At 34.1% G+C, this 12,916-nt stretch overlaps 1 long non-coding RNA gene across 1 annotated transcript in view; it reads left to right on the top strand.

The window, feature by feature from the left end:
• The window catches only part of LOC143257953 (uncharacterized), a 53,155-nt gene extending 42,717 nt beyond the window's left edge, over positions 1-10,438 (top strand). The window contains exon 3 of the long non-coding RNA XR_013032044.1: positions 10,026-10,438. This is a non-coding gene — a long non-coding RNA (uncharacterized LOC143257953). The remainder of the gene's footprint in view (positions 1-10,025) is intronic.
• The last annotated feature ends 2,478 nt before the right edge of the window (positions 10,439-12,916 follow it).

Genomic DNA, 12,916 nt, shown 5'->3' with positions numbered 1-12,916 from the left:
TAGAAAATGTTTGAAACTAAACATACTTCTCTTGAAATACTACATAAGAGACACTGTTTTCAACTTTTCACAATCAAGGTTAAAGAATAAAGGAATATAACTATTTTAATGACATAACAAGGCCTGGCATGTCCTAACGCGTAAGGCGTGCGACTCGGAATCCGAGGGTCGCGGGTTCGTGCCCGCGTCGCGCCAAACATTCTCGCCCTCCCTGCCGTGGGGGCGTTATAATGTGACGGTCAATCCCACTATTCGTTGGTAAAAGAATAGCCCTAGAGTTATCGGTGGGTGGTGATGACTAGCTGCCTTCCTTCTAGTCTTACACTGCTAAATTAGGGACGGCTTGGTGCAGTGGGCTAACAACCTACTTAAATACTTGTTGAAGAATCCGCAAGCGATTGCGGCCCTATGTTCCTAAATGGAATCTAATGGTGATACCTAACTAACTAATGACATAACTACTGACCTTCATATATGATGTACTAACTTAGTACATGTTTTCATCTGTAAAAGCAAGGAAGGATGGAATAAACATCTGATATTTAACTTCACGTTTATATCTAATACTAATAAAGATTGGTGTTCTTTGTGTTATGTATAATTCAATAAAAACTAATAACATTCTCACTTGAGATTGAAAAATTATATTTCTCAAATTATACATAAAATAAAAAAATATAATGTACAAGATTTAAAATCCTGATCATTAGTGTACCATATGTTTGAGTTACTTGTCATGTAGTCGATTTTTAAGCTCGCTGTCATAGTAGCACCAATTAGACGTTTAGATAAATGTTCTGCATACAAGATGTTTGAAGAACACACAATTAAGTCATGCTAAAATCATGCTCCTTCAGTATCATGGGACAAGAGCTATAGCGGCATTTCTACGGATTTACACGCTAGAGGCTGGGATTCGATGTTCATGATGAACAGAGTATATATAGCTCATTGAATCTCTGTGTGCTTAACTTTAAAATAAACAAATTTATTTTATTTTAGACAAAAAGGTGATTTATAGACAACTTGAAAACCTTGGTCTTTAATGGAAAAATAAAAATAGTGAAAATACTATAAACGCATTTACATATACTTTCTTTTGTCTTGATAAGTAGTTTATATGAAATCAATCAATTAGTCAAAGATATGAAAAGAAAAACAAAAAGAGTTAAAAATAAACCAGTAATATCAGCAATGTCTATCTTACGTTTACTGTGTAGCTGTCTTTATTTCTGAAATGTAGCCAAAACATTGATTATAACTAAACAATTTGGCATTCACTAAAGTCAAAAATAGGCTTTAAATACCAAGGTTCATGCACTGGCGTTTCGTTGGTTTATTTCTGTGAATATAAAATCAAAACGAAAAGTCATAAAAAACTAATCACCTGTGTTTAGCCAATAGATATGAAGTTCTACTTCCTCTAGGCTTGACAGAAATTATGTGTAGTGATATGATTGAACGTTCCTTTGACAAATGGTAACCATAATGTCTTTCAAGTTTAGTTCTAAGTGCCTGTATTCTCACGACTAACGTTTCACATGGAGCATGATAATTCTTCGTGAGATGGCACCGGCAAAGTGTTGCACAAACATTATAACGCAAATAAGCGACAGAATTGTTCAAACAAACGTGTTTGTTTTTGTTTTGTTTTTTGAATTTCGCACAAAGCTACTCGAGGGCTATCTGTGCTAGCCGTCCCTAATTTAGCAGTGTAAGACTAGAGGGAAGGCAGCTAGTCATCACCACCCACCGCCAACTTGGGCTACTCTTTTACCAATGAATAGTGGGATCGACCGTGAATTATAACGCCCCTACGGCTGAAAGGGCGAGCATGTTTGGCGCGTCGGGGATGCGAACCCGCGACCTTCAGATTACGAGTCGCACGCCTTAATACGCTTGGCCATGCCGGGCCCAAACGAACGTGAAAAGACGTTTATGCATGCTACGCGTAAGTTAAGATATTTTTATGATTCTTACCTACTTTTTAGATAATCCTTCATCCAATTCCGAAACATCACTTCAACAAACGTTTAATGACGTCACTACACAACTTTGCAACCCTCAGAATGATTATAGCTTATTTATTTTTACGTTTGTACTTTTGTTCCCACGTTATTGTTTCTGTATGAAATTCTATCTCAAGAGTAACCATTTCATAACTTATACATAAATATTTTGATTTTTGATTTTATCACTTGCATCTTTTGCCAGTTGAAATTTCACTCTCTTTTTTTTTTTTTGCTATTACCTTTTAAAGATTTATTAACATTAGTTCAAAAGTATATTGGATATTCATTGTTGTTTAGTTATATTATGTTTTGATTTAACGTATAACGCATTTGTATAAACCTATAATTTTATTTTTTCATATTGTTAAATATTCCTTATTTGATTGATCATTGTAATTGCTTTTTTCGCCTTGCCCCGGCGTGGCCAAGGGCGTTAAGGCATGCGACTCGTAATCTGAGGGTCGTGCGTTCGCATCCCTTCGCGCCAAACATACTCGCCATTTCAGCCCTGGGGGCGTTATAACGTAACGGTATATTTTCTGTCATCTATATCTAATTGTGAACGAAATCCACTTTACTAACAGTCATAAACTTTGAAAGATTCTTGGTAAAGAAACCATATTTGAAAATTCACGGCTTGAAAATTTCATGATCAATATTTTAAATACATAATCATTTTTTATAAAAAATATTTAAGACCAAAATTATGCTTTTACTTCATCAAAAAGCTTCTTTATAAAATGTAACAAAACATTTTTTATCCATCTTTGGTGCCAAATGTATAATTTATGCTCAAGGAAAAATGTATCTAGTTATCAACATTTATGCTTTCAGTGTAAGCACAGGAGTATATTCCTACAAAATGTTGTGTTAATAAGGTAAATCTTTACCTGTGAAATTTCATAAATTGAAGAGAACGCAATCAAATTGTCATAACTATTGTTACAAAACGTTGTACGCGGGTTCACAGTGGTAAGTCAACGGATTGAAAACCTAAAAACCAGAAGTTCAATTGCCTTTTTTGACCCAGCAAATAACTCAATATTGCTATTCTATGCGAAATATACAAACAAACCTACGTATGAAATATAATTAAATATCATATAAGTAAAAGTGTTTCTAACCTTTGCGGAGCACATAATAGAACATCTCGGAGTTTGTTTTGTGAGTAAAATTTGTTTTGTTTTCGAAGTAGAAAATTTTGGCTCACAGCTTTTCTCTCTCTTGACCAGTTGGGGGTTTAACAACAGTTTAAGACTCGAGACTTCAGAAAGTTTCGATTGGTATATTTGACTGCCTGAGGTATCATGGTTTAATTTACTTTAATCTTGTCCCAAATAATTTAAATATGACTGTAGGCTGATAGAGATCCTGATGAGTTATAAAACTGAAACAGTTATAATAGGTATTGCTTGCACATATATAAATATCTAATAAAAAGTAAAAAAAATATATCTCATCGATTTATTTACATTAATCCGATCTAAAAGAATTTCAAGTGACACAGCTTTTAAAGAATCACGCTGGATAACCTGAAGCATGAAAAAGACCATTGTGATAAGATATGATGAATGATTAATTAACTTAATCGCTAAATCATTGAGAGGAATTGTAAATAACAGTTAATTTATTTGCAGATGTTTTTCTTTAATAAACATTGGTATCCAACAATTCATGGACATCTGGTTAAAATGTCGCTCAGAATAAGTTTCGAAAATATCAGGTTTTTACAATTACTGAAGGTAGGTTGGACTTCGTTACTAAGCACAGAGCGAAGAGTTGTGAATATATATATCTTAAAGGTGGTACACAAAATATGTGTAAGAGCAATTGTTTAGTCATGATAAATGTAAGCGTATTAAACAAATATATAAAGAAGAATTAGCCATCAAGGAACAGTTTCTTATATGGGATAAACAGGAAAACATAAATGACGATCTTTCTTCTTCCTATCCTAGTCAAGTGGGTTAAGGTGTTCGACTGGTAATCCGAGGGTCGCGAGTTCGAATCACCATCACACCAAACATGCTCGCCCTCTCAACCGCGAGGACACTGTAATGTGATGGTCAATCCCACTGTTTGTTGGAAAAAGAGTTGCCCAAGAGTTGGCGGTGGGTGGTGATGACTAGCTGCCTTTCCTCTAGTCTTACACTGCTAAATTAAGGATGGCTAACGCAGATAGCCCTCCAGTAGCTTTGCGCGAAATTTAAAACAAACAAACAATCAATTGTCTCTTAAGACATAATTAAATCAGTAATAGAAAATTATGCATACAATTATATAAAAAAATCATTGTTTATTAGTTTAACTTTTGTGATCTTTGAAATATAAATAGGCGTGCTAAAATTTGATATGTAAAATATTCCTTTGTGAAAAATGTTTATTATTCAAAGGCATTATTATAGTCATAAGTTAATTTTACATCTTTGTCATCGTTTTTCGTTGAGGTTGGTAATAATGAACAGGTTCTTCAAAATGTACCGAAATATTGTGTACCTTCAACGTGATGCATGATGTGTCAAAGCTAAAGCCCGATTCCTACTACCATCTAAAATAAAAGGAAATGAGTGAATAGTGCGCATGAAGTGATATGAATGCAAAGCACTGTGACAGTGTGAGAAACCCAATAGGTTAGAGAATAATCCTGGAAACATCAGCTGATTGTCTGTCTCGGAGGAATGGGAATGATGCCATCGTAGCATGAATGTGAAATGATTTTGTAATAGTTCCGTGGTCACTGGATGACGTTGCTATCTTAGGGATTGGGTGACTATATAGTTCCATGACATAACGCCAGAGAGCGCCTTTGTATATCATAGTTCCATAAAATGGAACCAGAAAACGCGTTGTTATGATGAGCTCACACACAGTATGCAAGTGAACCATCAGATATGGTGTATATTGACGTATCCTTAACATTATAGGAAAAGTAATTTTACAATTTATATTTCTCCAGTGATGTCGAGAAACCCACTTGTTGAGAAATTTATATGCAAAAACGGCTCCTACAACGTTACCCGAGTTGGTAGGACAATAGATTAATTAATAATATTTTGCCTTATTTGTATAACGTATATTTTATAAGGATTTATCCTGAAAAAGGCAGATTCTTCGTGATAACATATGTAAACGTCATGCAGTAATATAAAATATTGGCCCGGCATGGCCAAGCGTGTTAAGGCGTGCGAATCGTAATCTGATGGTCGCGGGTTTGCATCCCCGTTGCACCTAACATGCTCGCCCTTTCAGTCGTGGGGGGCGTTATAATGTCACGGTAAATCACACTATTCGTTGGTAAAAGAGTAGCTCAAAAGTTGGCGGTGGGTGGTGATGACTAGCTGCCTTCCCTCTAGTCTTACACTGCTAAAGTAGGGACAGCTAGCACAGATAGCCCTCGAGTAGCTTTGTGCGAAATTCAAAAACAAAACAAAAAAAAACAATATAAAATATAATTTTAATGTTTCACTTGTTAGATGTTTCATCAGTTTTATTGGTTAAATAAATTTTTACACTCCTTCTCTACCCATGTTGATGTAATATAAAGAATATATTTATTCTTTTGTGAATAACAGGAAATGAATTCTTGACTGAATATTTCATTTTACATATCTTGACAGTTACTTCATAGTTTTCACACATGTATTTCTAGGAATAATGTTATTTTAGGTGAACGATGTAATTATGGACAATGTTTTTATAGTTATGTAGGATGTAAACATACTGTTTAGCTTTTATACATAAAAACCATTATTTAAATGAAACAAAAATTATAGCATAACCATAACTTTGATTTATAAATCACTTCACTAATACGTGATGAAGCAAACATAATCGTCGAAGACTACAGTGCCAGTCAGTGTATCTAAGTTTTTGATCTTCGAGATCACTGTCTTTCTCAATAAAATATTATTCTAGGAAACACGAAAGATCATTGCCAGAAGAAGTCGTCAAGTAGCAAAAAAAAACAACAAAAAAAAACTGTTTGCTTAAAAAAAACTGGTGAGATAAAATAGAATTAAAATTAAAGGTCTACAATTAAAAATATGTAGTATAGAGACAGGCGTCATTTTATGGTAAAGAATATTGTTTCTAATAAATGATATTGTTTCAAACTAATGTCATGTCAATTTATAATAATTCGCTTTTATATGTGAAATATTTGTGGACAAATTAGAAAGGGCAGAATAATATAGAATTAATTTACAATTATAAACTTTTGAAGCATAGAGACATGCGCATTTTGGTGAAGTATATTATATCTAATTAATAATATTTTTGATGCTAAATTCATGTCACTGTATGATGATTCAGTTGTATACACTACAAATTTTGTTGACTAATCAGAAAACATTTTATCTTTATTGATCATCGGAACATCAAATAAAATTTCACAAATAATAAAAGTTTATAACTGAAAAAGAGTTAACAATCATAATCTTAAAATAACATGTTATTATAAAACAAATGATTTCTTTTTCACATTTTAAAAATTCAAACATTTGTTGTTTACTTTTACAACAACAAAGTAAAATCAGACTTAAAAACTTTTTAACTTTTATACAACTTATGCATATTATTTTTATCTTGTATTATTTCATTTAGAGTTTATGTTCTACATATTAGGCTCTTCTAGAATACAAAAGTTGGAGAAATAGTTAAATTCTTTAAAGTTACATCAATATATCATTGGTTGTTTTATTGTTTTGCAAGCCGTCCACAAATGAGCTTGACATCACCACCCACAGCCAACTTTTGGACAACTCTTTAACAAACGTATAGTGGGATTGAACGTCCCAATACAACCCCTTAGAGCTGAAAGGAAAACATGTTTAATATGACGGGGATTCAAACCCGAAACTCTCGTATTAAGAGTTGAACACATATAATAATCTAATTATCCTTGGAACAATGTTACAAAATACATGGTATACAAGATAAGACGTTCTATCATTTCATATGAAATCTGTTTACAAAGATTGTTCACGATCAAATCATGTCAAACATTCACCAATGTGACCAGATTTATCTTCTCAGGCAACTGGCCAAAGACTATAATGATTATAGTTAAGTTAGTATCAGGCTACTGTATAACATAACAATAGAATTTAAGTTTTATATACTAAAGGTCAACGAAATTGTTATAAAGTTTAGAAAAGTGAGAAAAGTTCATTGTTTGTCAGAGGGAAATGTAACTATGTCTCAGTCAAAAGACTATGTCAGTCGTTATTGTTACATCGTTTATTAAGGTATTAACTCAAGGACTTGCAAATTATAAAAAACTACTTTGAGTAAATTACCTAAATCATAAATTTATCAATTGATTGTTGCTATAAAGATAGTGATATGTTGATATAAATCACTCTTTGGTGATTCACATCTGAACTTTCTGTACATGCATTATAACAAAACCTAATGATTAAAGACAATAAGATATTTAGTGGTCCATTTAAACTGTCCCATCCTCTAAGTCAAACTAAAATCATTATAAAATAAAATAAAAACATTTGAAGCCAGCTCTTATCATTCATAAATATATCAGGCTTTGTTTTAAACTCCCTTAAATTTACTCCCTCCAAAATATTCCAAAGCAAACCATTCCATAGGCCAAACAGTTAATCTGAAAAACAATTAATATACGAATAACATACAGTGTGTTAAATAACTGGTCGTCTTTTTTAAGTCTATTAATACTGACCTAAGAAAACAGCGTGTCAAGTCGCTGGTCGCCTTATGTGTTCCTTATAATTAAACAAGAGGAAATATTCAATACCTACGACACATACAATTTCTTCAGGCGGACGTAGAGTTCATTAATCTCTGAGACCGTTTCTCGTTTTTCATAGATATATATTTCTGCCCTAGTAATACTAAGTGCGGGGCGTCATACATGTATACCCGATTCGATTTTATTAGTCATCAAGAACTCTACCAGCTCTTCCACAAATTAAAATTGTTTTAAGCAGAATGAGAGAAAAATAATAAATGAGACCTATGAAATAGATTAATGTTTTCGCTTGTTAACAAAAAAGCAACACAGTGAGCCAGTTCTGCTCTGCCACTGTAAGTATAGAAAACCAATTTTTGGTGTTATATCGAATCGCGATGTGCATTGTAAGTCCTCTCAAACTAAATCAATAGAGGAAGTAAGTTGTTAATCCACATAAAATCGGTATTTTATATCGATATCAACATCGATCTATGAACCTTTACATGTGTTGAACAGTCAATCTGAGAATAAAAGTTTGTTAACACTTGATTAGAAAGCCAACTAGCTCTATTCTTTTTAATTTTTGTTTGTTTTTGAATTTCGCGCAAAACTACTCGAGGGCTATCTGTGCTAGCCATCCCTAATTTAGCAGTGTAAGACAAGAGGGAAGGCAGCTAGTCATCACCACCCACCGCCAACTCTTGGACTACTCTTTTACCAATGAATAGTGGGATTGACCGTCGCATTATAACGCCCCCACGGCTGGGAGAGCGAGCATGTTTGGTGCGACCGGGATTCTTCTTTGACCTAACACAATTAGAAACTTACTTTTCACAGAAAAAGACAAATATCTTATCTCCTCGTATAAATACTAAATAAATAGTAGTATTTCGACAAAGCCATCGCGTAACTTCAGCAGAAAAAAAAATGTAAAGAATAGAGACAGCTTGTATACCTATAATCAGATAGATAGAAATTTTCAAAAAAAGCGGTTGATTAACGGATTTCATGAAGCCTGAATATAAATATATATGTAATTATGTAGCCTCCACTAAACTGGATGGATGAAGCTCTTATAAACTGGAGCGTTCACGGTGGCAATAAATGCTGGACTTGCCTCCATAATATTTTCATTTTTATCTAAATAATTATTCAATATTTGAAGGATATAAACAACGAAAACTGAATATAAATAGGTGTTTTTTGACACTCTCAAATGAGTTTTGTCTAAAGTGCAACAACTATTCAGTTTAAATTGTTACACAAATAAACAACAACATTTTCTTACATTTTAAGTTTACCATTTCTCTCTCTCACACACCGAGATTCAAATCCCTAAGGTTTCTCGCCACGGCTGGCTAAGGCACACTACTCGTAATCCGAGGTTCGCGGGTTCGAATCCCCGTCACACCAAACATGTTCGCCCTTTCATCCGTGGGGGCGTTATAATGTTACAGTCAATCCCATTATTCGTTGGTAAAAGAGAAGCCCAAGAGTTGGCGGTGGGTGGTGATGACTATCTGCCTTCCATCTACTCTTACACTGCTAAATAAGGGACGGATAGCGCAGATAGCCCTTGTGTTGCTTTGCGCGAAATTCAAAATAAATAACAAACAATTCTCCGCCACCAATGAGATTCGAATTCACCACCACTAATGTTTGAGAGCAGTGCTCTACCACTGAACTATAGATATAGCTTCTAGTAGCTGTTTCTGACTAACAGTAAATTAAAAACATTTCAAAAATAATCGTAATAACATTTAATAAAATCACTTCATAAAATATTCTTCTTTCCATCAAAGCTTTGTTTGTTTGTTTTTGAATTTCGCACAAAGTTACTCGAGGGCTATCAGTGTTAGCAGTCCCTGATTTAGCAGTGTAAGACGAGAGGGAATGCAGCTAGTCATTACCACCCACCGCCAACTTTTGGACTACTCTTTTACAACGAATTGACTGAGGATTGACTGTCACATTATAACGCCCCCCACGGCTGAAAGGGCAAGCATATTTGGCGCGAAGAGGATGCGAAACCGCGACCCTCAGATTACGAGTCGCACGCCTTAACGCGTTTGGCCATGCCGGACCACTCCATCAAACCTGAAAATGTCTCTATCTATAATTCATCTATTTCAAAAAAAGAAATTCTAAGTACTTTCCTAAGCATCAAAGATAGCTTTTCATTCTATCATTTACAAGAAGATCACACTGTGATCATATTATAAAATCATTTATTCTAAATGTTTGTGCAGAACAAACTCGAAGCAAATAGCAATGAATCATTTTTCCTTTATAACCCCATTATTCAGAACACCAGGAGCTCCAAGCACAGAAATCCAGGATACGGCCACAGTTGGTGTTATTAAACAAAATGTTACACAAAGGATCATCTCAGCTCTGCCCACCACGAGTATCGAAACCCGATTTCTTGCTGTATAAGTCCTCAGACATACCACTGTTCTACCGTATAAAGGGCGTCCAAAATAAACCTTTGTAGTTACGTACGATATAAAATATGGACACAATCATAAACTTCAATCAACTGATAATTTAAAAACCTTTTGCAAATTACTTTCTTTAAAAAATTGTTTTTGAAAGTACCTGTGTTATGATTAAATATATCTAGAAGAAACTTACTTTTGTCGTGATAGATTCTTTGTTTGTTTTTTATTATAGAGCAGAATTATATTATCCAATCTCCTGTGTTCACTTCTTGGAATCGAACTCCGTCTTTTATCCTGGTGTGACTCTAACCTTAGTGCTGTACAACATGGAGACTCATAATTTAGTTGTTGTGTCCTACTTATTTGCCAATCGGTCTGTTCGTTAAAGAGTATTGAATATGATATTCACTTGAAGCTAATGGTACATAATAAAAAGGATAGTAGAAACGAAAAAGAAAAAAAAAACCGGACCAAAAATGTTATTATGGGAAATATAACATCTGTCACAAACTGTTAACATTTTTTGTTGTTGCAAGTCTACGTTAGCGCCCCTATTGATCGACATCAGTGTTTTCACGATTATGGATTTTTTTTTCCCGATGAAATCAGTATTAAATAATACAGTGCTTTTCCTGGAATATTGTATTTTCAATGTCCTTTAAATATCTTACTATGTATCTTCTGGAATACAATCCAGAGAAAGCTATCACTTTGTATTATTCACATGTAGCGATTATTTCTAACATTCTACACTTTTAGATGAAAAAACTACTCTTCTTCAGGTTGTTTCCAGGAAAGAGTTCTAGCTGCAGAGCACATTGGTACCAACTTTAAATATCATTAGGGTATATCTAACAACATATATATATATACACACAAACAGTAATAGCCCGTGTACTTAATGACATTACAAAACAAGGGAATACAGGATAATACAAAACAAGCACTGCAACAAGTCGTAACCAAGCCGTGATAAGCAAGATGTGACGTCTTGTAAGAGGTAGGAGTCCATAAGGGTCAGTGGGAGAAGTCGCCACAACTAGCAGTACCCAATACAATCAAGACGGATCTGCGTCTAGAAATGAGATTAATAGGGTATAGGTTTTTACAAGTCACGTGTATACAAGTTGCCTCTACAAAACTTCTATTTCACCATTCATAAAATTGAGCCTTCCCACATACCTTCCGTTCAAGTATCATATACCCCAAGCGACTGGAGATTGAATTGGTATTCATACATTTTCATACAAAGACATACCGATCAAGTTCACAGATACATTGCCTTACTACTCGACAACGGAAACGGACTCTAAGAAAACATATAGTCTACGACAATGATGTAGGATTTTAGTTATGACGTATGGTTATTAGAAAGAGCAAGTGACGTTGCGACATTGATTTTAACAATACGTTGTGGTTTGGTCTTTTGAATTTTGCGCAAAGCTACATGAGGTCTATCTGCGCTAGCCGTCCCTAATTCAGCAGTGTAAGATTAGAGGGAAGACAGATAGTCATCACCACCCCCCGCCATCTCTTGAGCTACTCTTTTACCAACGAATAGTGGAATTGACCCCATAGTTGAAAGGGCGAACATGTTTGGTGAGACTGAGATTCGCAGATTACGAATCAAACACCCTAACCACCTGACCATGCTGTGCTCATAATAATAGGTAATTGAAACTTGTACCAAAGAAAAATTTTACAAAAATAAGAAAATAAAAATGTGTTACCTTTTGTAATATTCTGTTTTATTAACTGTTATAAAACAAACACATTTAACGCAAGTAAAGCTTTATATAAACACAAGAATTTCTTTATTTGGTGCCTCTTGCCCAACTTACATTAACCTCTTCAAAAGAGCGATGTTCCAGATACTGCGTTAAACAGTATTTTATCCACTTGAGATCGTGCTTCGCATAAAGGATTCCGTTGCTCAAACTTTTACTGTAACAAACGTCGTCGAAAATAAATAATACATCAAATACTTTTTAACGAAATTTCTACAGTTTGCATACATTGATTTCAAAGACTACAGTGTTTAAGCAGATCAGAGGAACAAATGTACCTTAGAATTGCCTACTGACCTTGACAAATGTCTTGATTCCAGAGTTTTTCTTTCAACAAAACAGTCACATATTTTAAAGTTTTGACAATGAGCTTACGAAAAGAATCAGAAAATATGTACAGCTTCATCGCAATAAAGTTTTTTTGCATACGAAGATTCTCTTTCGTAACTAGTGTTGAACTATGTGGATAAAAATGTTGCTCCGATCTGAGTAGATATTTCGTTTGAGCCCATTTATGTCCTAAACACCTCTGAGCAAATTTTTCGGTTCCAAAGAAGATACTCGAGGCTTCTTTCTTTGAAATATGCCCTTTACTCTACGTCGCTTAATTATCTACCAATAGGAATATTTTTTCTAAAAAGTTTTAGAAATTCCTTTTACCACAAGTTTAATAGTGGTGTTGTTATCGGATGGTCAGATATTAGCTGTAAGCCATATATACAGGTGATGACATATACCGATGTCACCGTAACTATACGTAATTTATTCAAACAAGTGTGGTTACTCCTGTGTACAATATGATTCATGGTTACGACGGACACCTGAAGCCAATGAATCTTATAGTGAAATGATAAGAAACTGATCTGTGTCTAAATACATTGAATAATTTAAATATTAAATTTTTTTTAGAATTAGTCCAAAATCACAACTGAATCGTATTTGCAATTAGTTATTAATTTATAAGTAGTT

Source organism: Tachypleus tridentatus, chromosome 7 (genome assembly GCF_004210375.1).
Source record: "Tachypleus tridentatus isolate NWPU-2018 chromosome 7, ASM421037v1, whole genome shotgun sequence".
In the NCBI taxonomy this organism is placed as follows: Eukaryota; Metazoa; Arthropoda; class Merostomata; order Xiphosura; family Limulidae; genus Tachypleus; species Tachypleus tridentatus.
The sequence above is the reverse complement of the archived record's forward strand: the minus strand, read 5'-3'. Positions and strand labels throughout refer to the sequence as shown.